Source organism: Polyergus mexicanus, unplaced genomic scaffold, assembly GCF_030449975.1.
Source record: "Polyergus mexicanus isolate NDT 795.1 unplaced genomic scaffold, iyPolMexi1.0 SCAF_6, whole genome shotgun sequence".
NCBI lineage: Eukaryota > Metazoa > Arthropoda > Insecta > Hymenoptera > Formicidae > Polyergus > Polyergus mexicanus.
Window position 1 is genome coordinate 6,944,184 of NW_027223326.1, and position 13,193 is coordinate 6,957,376.

A 13,193-nucleotide genomic window follows, 5' to 3' on the forward strand; every position below is an offset into this window, starting at 1 on the left:
TCCATTTTAGGGAAAATCGCAAAAATTCAATCTCTCATTGTCAGTTGCTCTCTTGAGTTGATTGGCACCGAATAAACTTTCTATTTCAAGGTTCCTTACATATGTAAACACTTGATGGTGCCGATCAATTCAAGAGAGCAATTAAGAGACCGAATCATAGATTCAGTGCACCAAATATCACTAGAACAATGTCTAGCTGCAATTAATGAGGTCAGTGCTAGATGTAATGCTTGCATTGCTGCAAGAGGGCAACATTTTGAACAATATCTGCATTAAATAGATGATAACATAAATAAAATGTAAATAAATAAGTAAAAAAACGAAAACTTGTTTTGTTTCTTTTTTGATGATTTTCTCCAAAATGGAGCAAAAACGAGCAAACCTCTAAAGGACTTTCTGTCTTAGCTTTTTGGTCCTCTGCACGCTCCTGAAGTTTTGCTATTTAAATTGGGAACACCCTGTATATCATACACATATCGCATATAGTATATATATATTACAAAATAATACTGTTGGTGCCATCATTCAGTGGAGTCTGCAAATGTTACGGAACGCACTCTAGACGATATGACGACATGGGAAAGCAAAGACACTTATAACGGTCGCATGTTCATTCTCGATTCCACTTTCAACCGTGTATACACAATGCCCGGGATCAACGATGAATGAGGAGCCGAGAGTGTTTACCGGAAATGCAACGCCCAACCGTAATATAATAATTTCAACTACTGTGTTTCCAAAGATGGAAAAGCGCGAAGAACTATTATCAGCGGTCAGAACTTTACGAAACATCCCCGACAGAAGAAAGAACGGAGTCAAATATACGAAGTACTCTCCGACGTGAAAATATGAAAACACCTTCGAAAACTATTTATACGTGTATGGTGGAAAATTTACTCGCTAATATATGGGTTAGTCGCGCTCGTGCTTACTTGAAAGGGAGTTCGCTTCGCAAAGTTTCGAGGGTAAAAAGATAGGGGTTCGTAGACTGAAGGATAGACTCGGGGAGAGGAATCTGCGCGAAACGCGTGAGTAAATGTAATAATGATGTTTGAAGAGAACTTTCGGCGTTTAGCTCGATACAACAATACGTCCCATTGTTGTTCTCGACTACGTACAACAGTCGAAACTACATCGATGCCGGGATAGTCGAAAGGAACTTTCCACGATTCCAGAAGCGAATAGAATCCGAGCAATTTGTGCGCCCGTATATATGTGCAATATTATATACAGGGTGTCTCCAATTTAAATGGCAAAACTTCAAGAACGTGTAGGGAGCCGAAAAACTAAGACGAGAAGTCCTTTGGAGGTCGGCTCGTTTTTGCTCCATTTTAGAGAAAATCGCAAAAATTCAATCTCTCATTGTCAGTTGCTCTCTTGAGTTGATTGGCACCGAATAAACTTTCTATTTCAAGGTTCCTTACATATGTAAACACTTGATGTTATCCTTTATGGTGCCAATCAATTCAAGAGAGCAATTAAGAGACCGAATCATAGATTCAGTGCACCAAATATCACTAGAACAATGTCTAGCTGCAATTAATGAGGTCAGTGCTAGATGTAATGCTTGCATTGCTGCAAGAGGGCAACATTTTGAACAATATCTGCATTAAATAGATGATAACATAAATAAAATGTAAATAAATAAGTAAAAAAACGAAAACTTGTTTTGTTTCTTTTTTGGTTAATTTCTCCAAAATGGAGCAAAAACGAGCAAACCTCTAAAGGATTTTCTGTCTTAGCTTTTCGGTCCCCTATACGCTCCTAAAGTTTTGCCATTTAAATTGGGGACATCCTGTACACACACATATATGTATATATATATATATATATATATATATATATATATATATAGAGTTGACAGGTATGCCGAGGGCGCTCTTTAACTAAAACCGAAAGCGCCAAAACAAATCTCGCACGCGAAACCCTTGGCATTAATCCGTTAAAGTACGAGCCATTAGCTTCAAAAGAGGCTTTAGAATTTTTGTCGGAGATATACAGTCTCGTTTCCCGACAGTATTTCACCGCACGGCCGACCGTATATTTTTCTTGTTATTGTTGCTCTCAAATTCTGCCTCGTATGAGTGCGTTCTCTCTTTCCCGTTGAAAAGCATATTCGTATGTATTGCTCCCTTTCCGGCGTCTATTTATTTATTACGCGTTTAATATGATTCTAATTAAAAGATCAAATTGTTCGTAGTGGTTCATTAAAGTTAATTTTAATTTAATAGTTAATTTTTAGTTAACTTTAGTTTTATTAGTTAATTTTTTTTGATCTTCTATATTATTACAGAATTTTCACGAGAAACTCTTGCCGAAAATTCTTTAAATTATTTATCTTGGATTTGACATTTTAAATGTGTTTTTTTTTTAATATTAATTTTCCAAAATTCAGGATTTGGATTTATTAAAATGAAGCAACAGGAAATAAAAAACAGTTAAATTCCACACAATTGCAATTTACTTAAAGAGCAAAGTTATGAAGAAAAGGAAGAAGCAAGTAGAATTCTGAAAAATACTACATCTATTTCGCAAAATTTTGAACGATGAATAAATTTCTATGCAATAATCGCATTTTGGTCACATGCAATCTCACAATTGCCACAATTCTTCATGGCAAAAACGATTGATTAAATTTGTCAGAAAACAAAACTTTTGTCACGCTTGATCAATGTCTTGTGGGCGAAGAGTTCTTACTTTTTTGATTTTTGCTAATGGTATCTCCTATATAATTCGCACTGTAAAAATTGTCTAAAAATTCAGACACGTTTTTATCCGAATTTTCAGATTTGAGTGTCTGAAAAAAAAAACTCAGACAATTTATCTTAATTATCAGAGTCATTTTTCTAAAAATTCAATGGGGTTCGTCTGAAAATTCAGATAGCTTTCTGTCCGAAAATTCAGACAATGTGTCTGCAAAAAGGCTGCAGGCGATTTTGTCTGAAGTTCCAGTCAATCTTTTTTTACAGTGCGATTAATTTTAAGCGAAAATGAAATGAAAAATTCAAAAAATTCGCATCGAATTCGCCCTTTCCTTGCTTACATATTTTAACGACGTCTCTCGTCTTTTAACGTGTAAATGTAAACAGTAGAAAAAAAAGAAAAGAGAAAGCGAACGAATTCAGCGAGACCCGCTATCTTTCTTCGTCCCGAGAGAAATGGAAACGTCGATGGCGGAACTCGCTTGCTCCGACGCCTTTCAGGCGACAATCGACTCACTGAGCCGGTAAAAATTTTATATTCACACTTAAACAGCGCGCTTCAATCTTGAACGTATTTGTATATGTATATGATGTAGCGCGCGCGTTTATTCTGTTCGAGCTTCAGCTTCGAGTTCTTTTTGCTCACCACGGATGAAGTCGCGCGGAGAGACAAAAGTTATGTGACTTGAAGATTTTTGCCGAGATAGGTTGGATTCGCGTTCAACTAAATAGAGGATTTTCGATGGCATGCGGAGGCAGAACAATGGCGCATGTGAGAACCGACTAGCAGCCATTCCGAAACGCGACGAGCATCTCGGGAATGCACGCGAGAAGCGGTATGAGAGAAGCGAACGCGCCGTGTTATACATATATATGTTGTTATGAATAAATTTCACGTAGGGAGAAATAATTGCCGACAGTCGCGCGCATGGATCGAGAATGGAGATGGTCGTCAAATTTGCCAACTTTGATGGCGGCACAATTTTTGTGCGAGCGATCTATACGATATACAGCATCTCGGGATTTTAACTTTGAAATAAGCAAAAGCCGATTAATAATTATACTGGTTGAGAAAATGGGATCTTTCTTTGCCTTAAGTTCTGTCGAGTTATTTCTGATAGATTTTTTTTTAGCGCTGATTACGAATCTGGCCGTAAAAATGGCGTATCACGTCAAGTTTTTGAAGAAAACCAGTCAATGTTGCCAAAATAGGCGTTTTTGGATATTTTTGCGTGAGTTATATCTTTCGGATGTTCTAGAAAGTGGTGACAGCTTGAAATGAAGCTCAAGACCTTAACTTTGTGATAAAAAATACTAGAAGTCTCAGACAGGAAAGATTTTCCTGAAAAAAATTATCAAAACATAAGAAATATTTATCGCAATATTCTGCAGTCATACGTCTCCAACTGTCCGCTACTAAAATTATTTTTTAGTAACGAAAATTACTAGAAACTATTTTAATTTTGTTCTTAAGTGATAGCGACCACAAGAATCTACACATAATACCCACTTCCATGATTTGAATGATTTTTAAAAAATTTGATCCGCCATTTTGGATCCTCCATTTTAAAATTTGAAATTTCAACACGTGATTAGAATGATTTTCGTACAAAAATTTTAGTAACGGACAATTGGAGAGACGCGTGACTGGGAGACACTGCGATAGATACTTCTTATGTTTCGACTATTTTTTTTTTCAGGAAGACCTTTTCTGCCTGGGATTTTTGGCTTTTTCATCATAAAGTATAAATCTTAAGTTTTATTTTAAGCTGCCACTGCTTTCTGGAACACGTCCCCATCGAAAGATACAATGCAAAAGTATCAAAAACGCCTATTTTAGCAATAGGCTTTGACTGAGAGGTTTTCTCAAAAACTTGACACGATACGCCATTTTTATAATCAGCGCCAATTTCATAATCAGCGCTAAGAAATCTACCAGAAATGACTTGATAGAGTTTAAGACAAATAACTTGATGTTGAAACAGTGTTATCTGCAAGACACAGAATGTTCTATTGGATTCCTAAAGCCTTATTTGCTCTAGCGAGTCCTTAGGAAAGAGCCTAAAATTTGATTGCGATATTAAATGTAGAGCCTAACCTAACCTCTCTCTCTCTTTTGTTGTTTGGAATCTCTGAATCACCATTCGACATTCCTTCTTTATTAATTGTCGATTATTTAATTGCTGGTGCTCTCTTTCGTGTACACCATTCGCAAAATTGTATGTATGTATGTCTTTATTGATTCCCCAATGGGGTTGCAATTTTATACTCTTACACTTTACAAATTTCCAGATATATTTCGTTTTCTTACATTTCCGCTCTTACAACTAACGCTCCTACACCTAACCTAACGCTTTACACAACGCTTTACTACACCGCTTTTCTTTTCCCTCTCTCTTGCTCTTCCTCTTTTGCTCCTCACGCTCTCTTTCCTCCTTCATCCTTATGCTCTTATCTCTAACACTTCTAAACACACATAGCTTTCCTCCTATCTTTTTCTCTTTTCGCTCTTCTCCCTTGTTCCTAACTCCTAACCCTCTTTTTGTCTCCTTCCTATTCCCCTCCTTTTTATCCTTTTTTCCTTCTCTGTCCTTCCTCCTTCTTTTCTATAAAGAGGTATATGGTGGGATGAGATCCGAGCGGAATCGAACCTGGGACGTGGCACTTGTCAGCCCGCGACTCAACGCTCTAAGCCACTCATCGCCCCATTCGCAAAATTCTTTTACGTCAAATTACATAAGCGCGATGGAAACGCGCGGATTCGTTCGCCATAGGAAGTGAAATAACCGGAACGCGCGCAAGCCGCGTAATGAATTTCAATTACGCTCCCGCGCGATAATTCCGCTTATGCGAAGCACCGTAATTTCGTCTATGCCCGAATGGCGAGAGTTCTCCAAAGTCGCGACATTTGTACGCCGTTGCGCCGTCGCCGTTTGTTCTACGTGACTCCGCGGCGTAAATGCCTGCGCGCTCGCGCTGGCATAAACCGCGACGAGGGAGAGACGATGACGCAATTGCCGAGGCGAGTTAACCTCGATTAGCCCCCACGAGATCTCTTCTCACAGTCGAAGTCAATAAAAGCTCTTTCCTCTCGACAAATCATTCGTCGAAGTGCCTCAATTGCGACGAAGAAACAACCCCTCTTCCTTTTCTTCTTCCTTCTCCTCCTCTTCTTCTTCTTCTTCTTCTTTCCATCCTCTCCCCCCCCCCCTCCCTCTCTTTCATGGAACATCAAATCGTGACGTCAATAAAGTGGAACGGATGAATCATGTATGAGACGAGGAAATAGATTCTCGAATGTTCCTTCCGTTTCGCGCGCGCGGTAACGCACGCCCGCATTAATATTCCTGTTGCACGAGTTCTCAGAAGACTCCGGGTCTTGCGCAGAGCCGTAAGGCCATAAAAGGATTGAAATCGGTATAATTTTCGACATGTTCAATTTTCGATGTAGCAGGGGAGGAAAAATATATCTTGGCGCGAGTGGAGACAAAATAAAGAAACTTTATGTATGTAAATTAGTAAAAGAGAGAGAGAGAGAGAGCGAGAGAGATAAGGGACTCTTCGTTAGTGCCTTGGAAAGTTAAACTCGTTATCGATCAATCATTCCTTGATCGCGATGATTAAACGCCCCTTCCGTAGAAATGAAATCTCGCCTCTTTCACGACGTGAATTTTCACCGAGTGAATTCAGACTAACAACAAGAAAAGTAAATGTGTGAAGTAAGGTTGCACACAACAAGACTCAGGACAAGACAATATTCGTAAAAATATTGTATTGGTATTGAAACTTAAATATTGTCCCGATCACGAGTGAATCTTGGTAGCAAAATTCTCGTCTTGTATTGTCTCGTCTTGATTATTTTAACAATTTTTATCTAATACTGAACAATTGTTTCAAATAATATTTAATAATATATAATTTTTAAAATATGAAATAATTTTATTAACATTACTATTTATTTACTTCCCAAAACACTACATACACACGCACACGTGTTTTTAAAAAGATAACAGATATTATATAGAGGATGGGGCATTTATATTGACACGCCTAAATATCTAAAAAATAAAGCAAGGTAGAAAGAAATGTTTCGGACAAAAGTTGTTCGGTTCTAAGGGGGTCGTAAGATGGTGCCATTAGTTTGACCTTGGGTGGAGGCGCTTCGGAGATTTCAATGTCAATCTTGTTGTTTTAAACGGAAACACTCCAATTTTTTTACATAAATCGATTCCTTACAATATTCTGCATAAAAAATTATAGGGGTGTGACGGCCAAAAGTTTAATAATTTACGAGATATTTTATACTTTATTTTATTACTTCACTTCGACATAATTTTACATAAACTATGAAATATCTCATAAAATTATTTATTTTACAATAATGTTACCTGAATATTTTAAGCTCGAAAAATGAGTGACATCAATTGGTGTAAAGAAAATAAAACAAGATTGACATTGAAATCTCCGAAGCGCCTCCACCCAAGATCAAACTAATGGCACCATCCTACGACCCCTTTAGAACCGAACAACTTTTGTCCGAAACATTTCCTTCTATCTTGCTTTATTGTTTAGATATTTAGGTGTCTCAATATAAATGCTCCATCCTGTATATATACATAAATATTTGTTATAAATCAAAATATTTATTAGCAAATCTAAAAACCATCGATACAATAAACAATGTAAAATTTCACACAATTATTTCATACGCAAAGTTTTATGTAGCTAAATAATCATATAAAATTTTACACTGTTTATTTCGTTTATTATATCGATCGTGTTTAGATCTGTCAATATAAATATTTTAATTTATTAAATTAATTTAAATTAATTTGTTAAATAAAATTGTTTAAATCTGTATAATATAGTGATTTCTTTCCCATCCAACATTTTGCACTTTACGCACAACTTTGACACACGAACAATTTTACACAAAACTATACATATCTTAGCTTTTTCTAAAAACCAATAATCTTGACAATCTTAGCGCGGTATTGTTTTGATAACTAATTAAAAATCTTTTCTTGATCTTGCTTCGAATTTCGTGATAAGACAAGACAATATCAAGACCTAGTCTTCATATCCCGTGCAACCCTATAGGGCGAAGATTATCGCGTATGAAAATTAAGCTTAACAACCGACAAAGAACGCGGGTTTTCCATCAAACTCGCGAAAAGTGCCAAGTAAGTTATACGAAGCGGCGGTCGGATATATCGAAAATACATTGCAAAGTACAATATAAAGCCGCGGCACCGGCTATAGCTCGGTGCGCGGGGTCTTATGAATACTTTATAAGCATCGCTCTCTTATATATTCGCTATCGTGTATCTCTCCGACACTCGGCTATGATCCCCGACCCCGGGGTCCGCGTGGGGCAATTTCTTGAACGAAACTGCGGCCAACGGTTACGCCACGCGTATAATATCGTCGCGACCTTGCGTTTTCCCAGCGAAATGCAAATCGCAAGAGAGACGTCTCTTCCGTGACGTCTTCGCTGCGACAAGGACGAGGAGAGGAGAAATCGTTCCATCTTCTTCTACGACAACGCGGGACGATTCGGGACGACCAAGGGGACGAGGTTATTGAGGCTTTAAGCCGCCAGAGGTACTCTATTAGTGCCAAGGAGTAGTTTGTCAAAGCGCGATGCATTTGCATAATTGCCGCGCGCGACGAATAATTATGCGCGTATCCATTAGGTAATAAAGTCGAAGCAAAAGTTCGCGAGGGCGACAACGATTATCCGCTTGTGTGTGACAGATGCCAACCAGTCAAGTGTCATGTTTTAATCTCTCTCTTTCTTCTCTCCAGCAGGTGCATTACATGGGCGAAGCCGAGTAATTTATAATGGCACGTGAGCATAATTTGCATGTGTATGTGACTGAAATACGAATCGTTAAATTCGTAATCGTATTTATGCGCGACGTTAAAGTATTCCCGTGTATATACATGCGCTATCGTCTCTCGTCTCGTTAACGTTGGTAAGGTGTAGCCGCGTGGATCAAAGACAAGCAATAACTTGCTAACGTTCGGGTACCGGTCGTTTGTCAAGACGCGGCTCATTTGCATACTAATCATGCTCTCACGCCGCGGGAGCACGTCGTCGTGAGAGTATTAATCGAGCAGAGAAGTCGGCAGTAAATTTTCGACGATTATTCTCTAACGTCGCACGGAGTGCAACGGAGATTTGATATTTTATGTCTATCGACACGTTTTTATCTCTCTATTAATCTTTTTTCGCGGGAAAAATCGTGATTTTGGTCTCTCGCGAATTTTTAAATACGTCATCTCCAATTACCATGAACATTTGTCACTTGTCGCGATATTTCTTTCTTTATCACGCAACGGCTAACTTTGGCACTGATACACTGTTGAAAAATTTGTAACTTTTTATTAAAAAATGTGCCGGTTAAAATTTTTAATCTAATTTATCGCAAAATTTTGCAAAATTTTATTACTATGCTGTGTTCCTTTGCCTGTTTTTTTCTTTAATTATATTTTCCATTTGGAACCTTTATGTATTTATATTATTTTAATTTATTGCTGTTTAAAATTGTTAATTTAATTTACTGCTGTTATGTTAATTAAACTCGAATGCTAAATTATTAAAACAATTGAGAAAGTGTATAATTGTTCCGTATTATTAGTGACAGCATTTTTATCTGTTAAAATGTACAGGAAAAAAAATGTTGATTTTATTCTATAACAGTCAATAATTAGTCAATAAATAATAGTTCATCAATTTTTTCTAAGTTCATTTTATTATTAAAGATACGTTGAATTTACACAGAATTTATTTCAAATTATTATGAAGTTTGCATCGAAATATTAACATAGTATTAGTGTTACTATTTAACCAGGGTTGGGAAAGTTACTTTATAAAAGTAACTCGTTACCGTTACCGTTATTTTTTCTAAAAAGTAACTCGTTACCGTTACTCGTTACTAATTTTAAAAAGTAACTCGTTACCGTTACAGTTACTAAAAAGTAACGAGTAGTTACAATTTCCGTTACTTTTTTACAATACAAACTAATAAATTATTTTGCATAAGAAAAATTTTTAAAAAATTGTAAGCAAGATTTCATTCAAGATTTATTACAAAATAAATGATTAAATTTTATCGAAATTCTTTATTAATTTTTAATAAAATTTGTTGCTCCATAGTATCATCATTTAAATGCCCTCTTTGTGGTGTTAATACAGAGCCACCGATGCTAAACATTCTTTCTACAGATGCACTGCTTGGTAGAGCTGTATTATATTTAATAAAAAGTTTTTTAAGTTTTGGATAGTCGTTTAACATTTCTATATTACAATTATTTGATTTTAAAAACCGTTGCAATTCTTCTTGTTCAGATTCATTTTGCACCGTTTTTTGCTCAAAAATGAAAAAATCATCGTGATCGTCAGATTTTCCAGCTTTTGAAGAATTTTCAGTTGATCGGATTCCCAATAAATCCTCCAAGTAATTTTCAGCACGTTTTCTTTTTTCTCCGATTAACTAGTTTAACTTAAATTTTGGATGTAAACATGCTGCTATTATTAATTCTTTTGTTTCAAATATTGTAAGAAATCTAAAATCAAATATAATAAATTAAGCGACATTGTTTGTTTTATTGAAATTAATACTTTTGAATCAATAGTTTAAAATAAAATAATATTTTTCAATTAAATCCTTATTTAAAATTAAATAACATATGTATTAATCAAATTAATAAGTTACCTTTTATTTAAACCTTGATGAATAGCTTCAACTAATGAATGGCAATCTATAAGGTCAGATTTATTGAGATTTTCTAATTTTCGTTGCAAGGTACTTAGAACTGGTAATAAATGAGAGCTCTGCTTTTCCGAAAAGATAAAGCTCTCATTGGATATCGCGCGTCGCGTCATCGCACTGGTCTGCAAGAGCCATAAGTTGATCAATCACATTCAAGCATTTTTACAACATAATAAGAATGCTAATTGGTCGATTTGCTTACGGCTTTACGGTTAAGATAAAAATTTTATCACGCACAATAGCAAAAATAATATCTTAAATAAATCAAAAAATTTGAAAAAAGTAACGATAAAAGTAACTGTTAAATTCGTTACTCGTTACCGAAAAATGTAACGAAGTTACTTTTTCAGTTACATATAAAATTTGTAACGCCATTACCGTTACAGTTACCGAAAAAAAATAACTGTAACGGTAACGGCGTTACAAGTAACGCGTTACTTCTCAACCCTATTTAACACAGATCCATATTATGTTAAATTTAAGCTAAACTTTCCAATAGTGTATGTTTATTCTCGAGTTAAACAGACACAATGACTGATTTGTTTCGGTGCTTTCGCGAAGCGGGACGAGCTCGCTCACTTCGTCAGCGTCGACGTGTCGAGATGCAGTTTGTCAAAGTCCGATATATTTGCATAATTCAACGAGCCGCGCCGGCGTACACTTACGAGAGTGCACGTCGGATAACGCGCTCAATTTATGATCACTTTTGGCCCCGCCGAGAACGCGTCGATATCGGACGGGGACGGAAGGTAACTTCTCGACCTCATCTCGTTCCTCGGCGGAGGAATTCGTTATAAGATGACTGCCGCCAAGGCACGACAAGGCAAGGAGCCGAAGGGAGGGAGATATCGTGTTTCCGCGAGGCGCACGATGCGTTTGCATAATTCACCAGCTGATGGACGCAGCTGGAGTATAAACTTTGCGCAACAATCTCAAAATTAAATTTGCAACGACTTTTAACACATTGCGGAGAACGATAAACGTCTAGGAAAATTTGTTACGAGTTTAAACGGTGTTTAAGAAATGCAATAGAAAGCGCACACGCTCCTTGCCCGCGACAACGCACAGGATGTCCGATAATAAGGGCCAGTTTTTATGGGAGAATTTTTAATATTTGGTATTTGATGTATCACTGACGTTTCAAGAATCTCGATTATATTGTAATATAAAAAAAAAAAAAAAAAAAAAATGAATTGAGAAAAACGCGTATTTTGTAATCGTCGGGTAAAATACGGATTTACTCGGTGGCGGACGATTTGCATACACCTTAATAGATCAAAGATCGTCAACGTTAATCTCCCGTGATTGATGGTCAAACTTACTATCGTTATCATTAATCGTATAAGCTCGATCCAAGCCTCGTCCGACTTGGCGAGAAATTCCAAGTGGATTAATACCTTGAGGCGTCTCATAAGGTACGAGAAACAAGCAAGAGAGGCAAGGGCGAAGAATTTGCATACCGGGCGTTTAACTTCTCGGCATCCGCACATTAGATAAACAGTAGCCTATCCGCAACTACGTATTGGCCTTGGGGCTGTCTTGACGCGTGGCTAATTGCGTTTTCCAGGTGCGGATCCTGGAACTTTGGAAAATCGTCCCTCGGAGCTCTTCCTCCTCCTCCTCCTCGCTTTCTCTCTCTCTGTCTCTCTCTCCCTCTCTTTCGAGAGAGAGAGAGAGAGAGAGAGAGAGAGAGAAACTATAGCGAGAACGACAAATACTCCGCTCGAGAGGCAATCCCGTGTACGATGTCGAGTCGAGCTACTTAGAATGAGTAATGCAAATTTTCTAGCAAATCGTGGAAACGAAGCTTAATCATCGCGGTATTAAAAATTATGGATGTAGTTCCGAAAAGTGCTCACACCCGATTTTTTTGAAATTCAATATTTTTACGCATTTTCGTGCGCCGATTTCGAATATCATAGTGAAAATTGGCGACTATTTGATTTTCATGGTGAAAACCATGAAACCTCCCATAAAAATTATAGTTCTTTACGTTTATTTCAGTAAGTACGGAAAATCATGATAAATATTTTAGACAAAAGTTTTAGATCTCACGGAGATACACATTTTATGTCCTATTCATTTTTACCGTACGAGTGATAGTTTTCGATAAAAATGGAGTCTAAATTTTATATCTGTCCTCCCATCAAAGCATGTACTTTGCATATACGATTCCACATGGGTTTGCAACTTTCCACGCAAAATGAGGTTCCACACAAACCTATTTGTCTAGTTTTTTGGTAGTGGAGGCCCCCTCAGACAGGCAAAACCCACCCACTGTTTCCACGCATACACTTCTCCACGCAAGGCGAGTCTCCACATGGGTTTGCAACTTTCCACGCAAAGCGAGGTTCTACGGCATCCCCAATCCACGACATTCTCACAGTAAAAAAGCACACCGGTTTGTGAAAGGCGAGGGGACTCACAGTAAAAGAACATCCCGGTTTGTGAGAGGCGAGGGGACTCACAGTAAAAAAGCACCCCGGTTTGTGAGAGACGAGGGGACTCACAGTTAAAAAGCACCCTAAAGTTAGGATTTTTGTGTTAACGCTGTTACTGTCTTTATACTCCATTTCCTCGAAAACTATTATTCGTACGGTGAAAATGTATAGAACCTAAAATGTTTATCTCTGTTAGATCTAAAACTTTTGTCTAAAACATTTATCATGATTTTTCGTATTTACTGAGATAAACGTAAAAAAACTAATAATTT

The 13,193-nt window shown here is 37.1% G+C and overlaps 1 protein-coding gene across 6 annotated transcripts in view; it reads left to right on the forward strand.

Annotated features, from left to right (window-relative positions):
• The window catches only part of LOC138933905 (growth factor receptor-bound protein 14), a 375,103-nt gene that overhangs the window by 76,860 nt on the left and 285,050 nt on the right, over positions 1-13,193 (forward strand). The gene's annotated exons all lie outside the window — the stretch shown is intronic.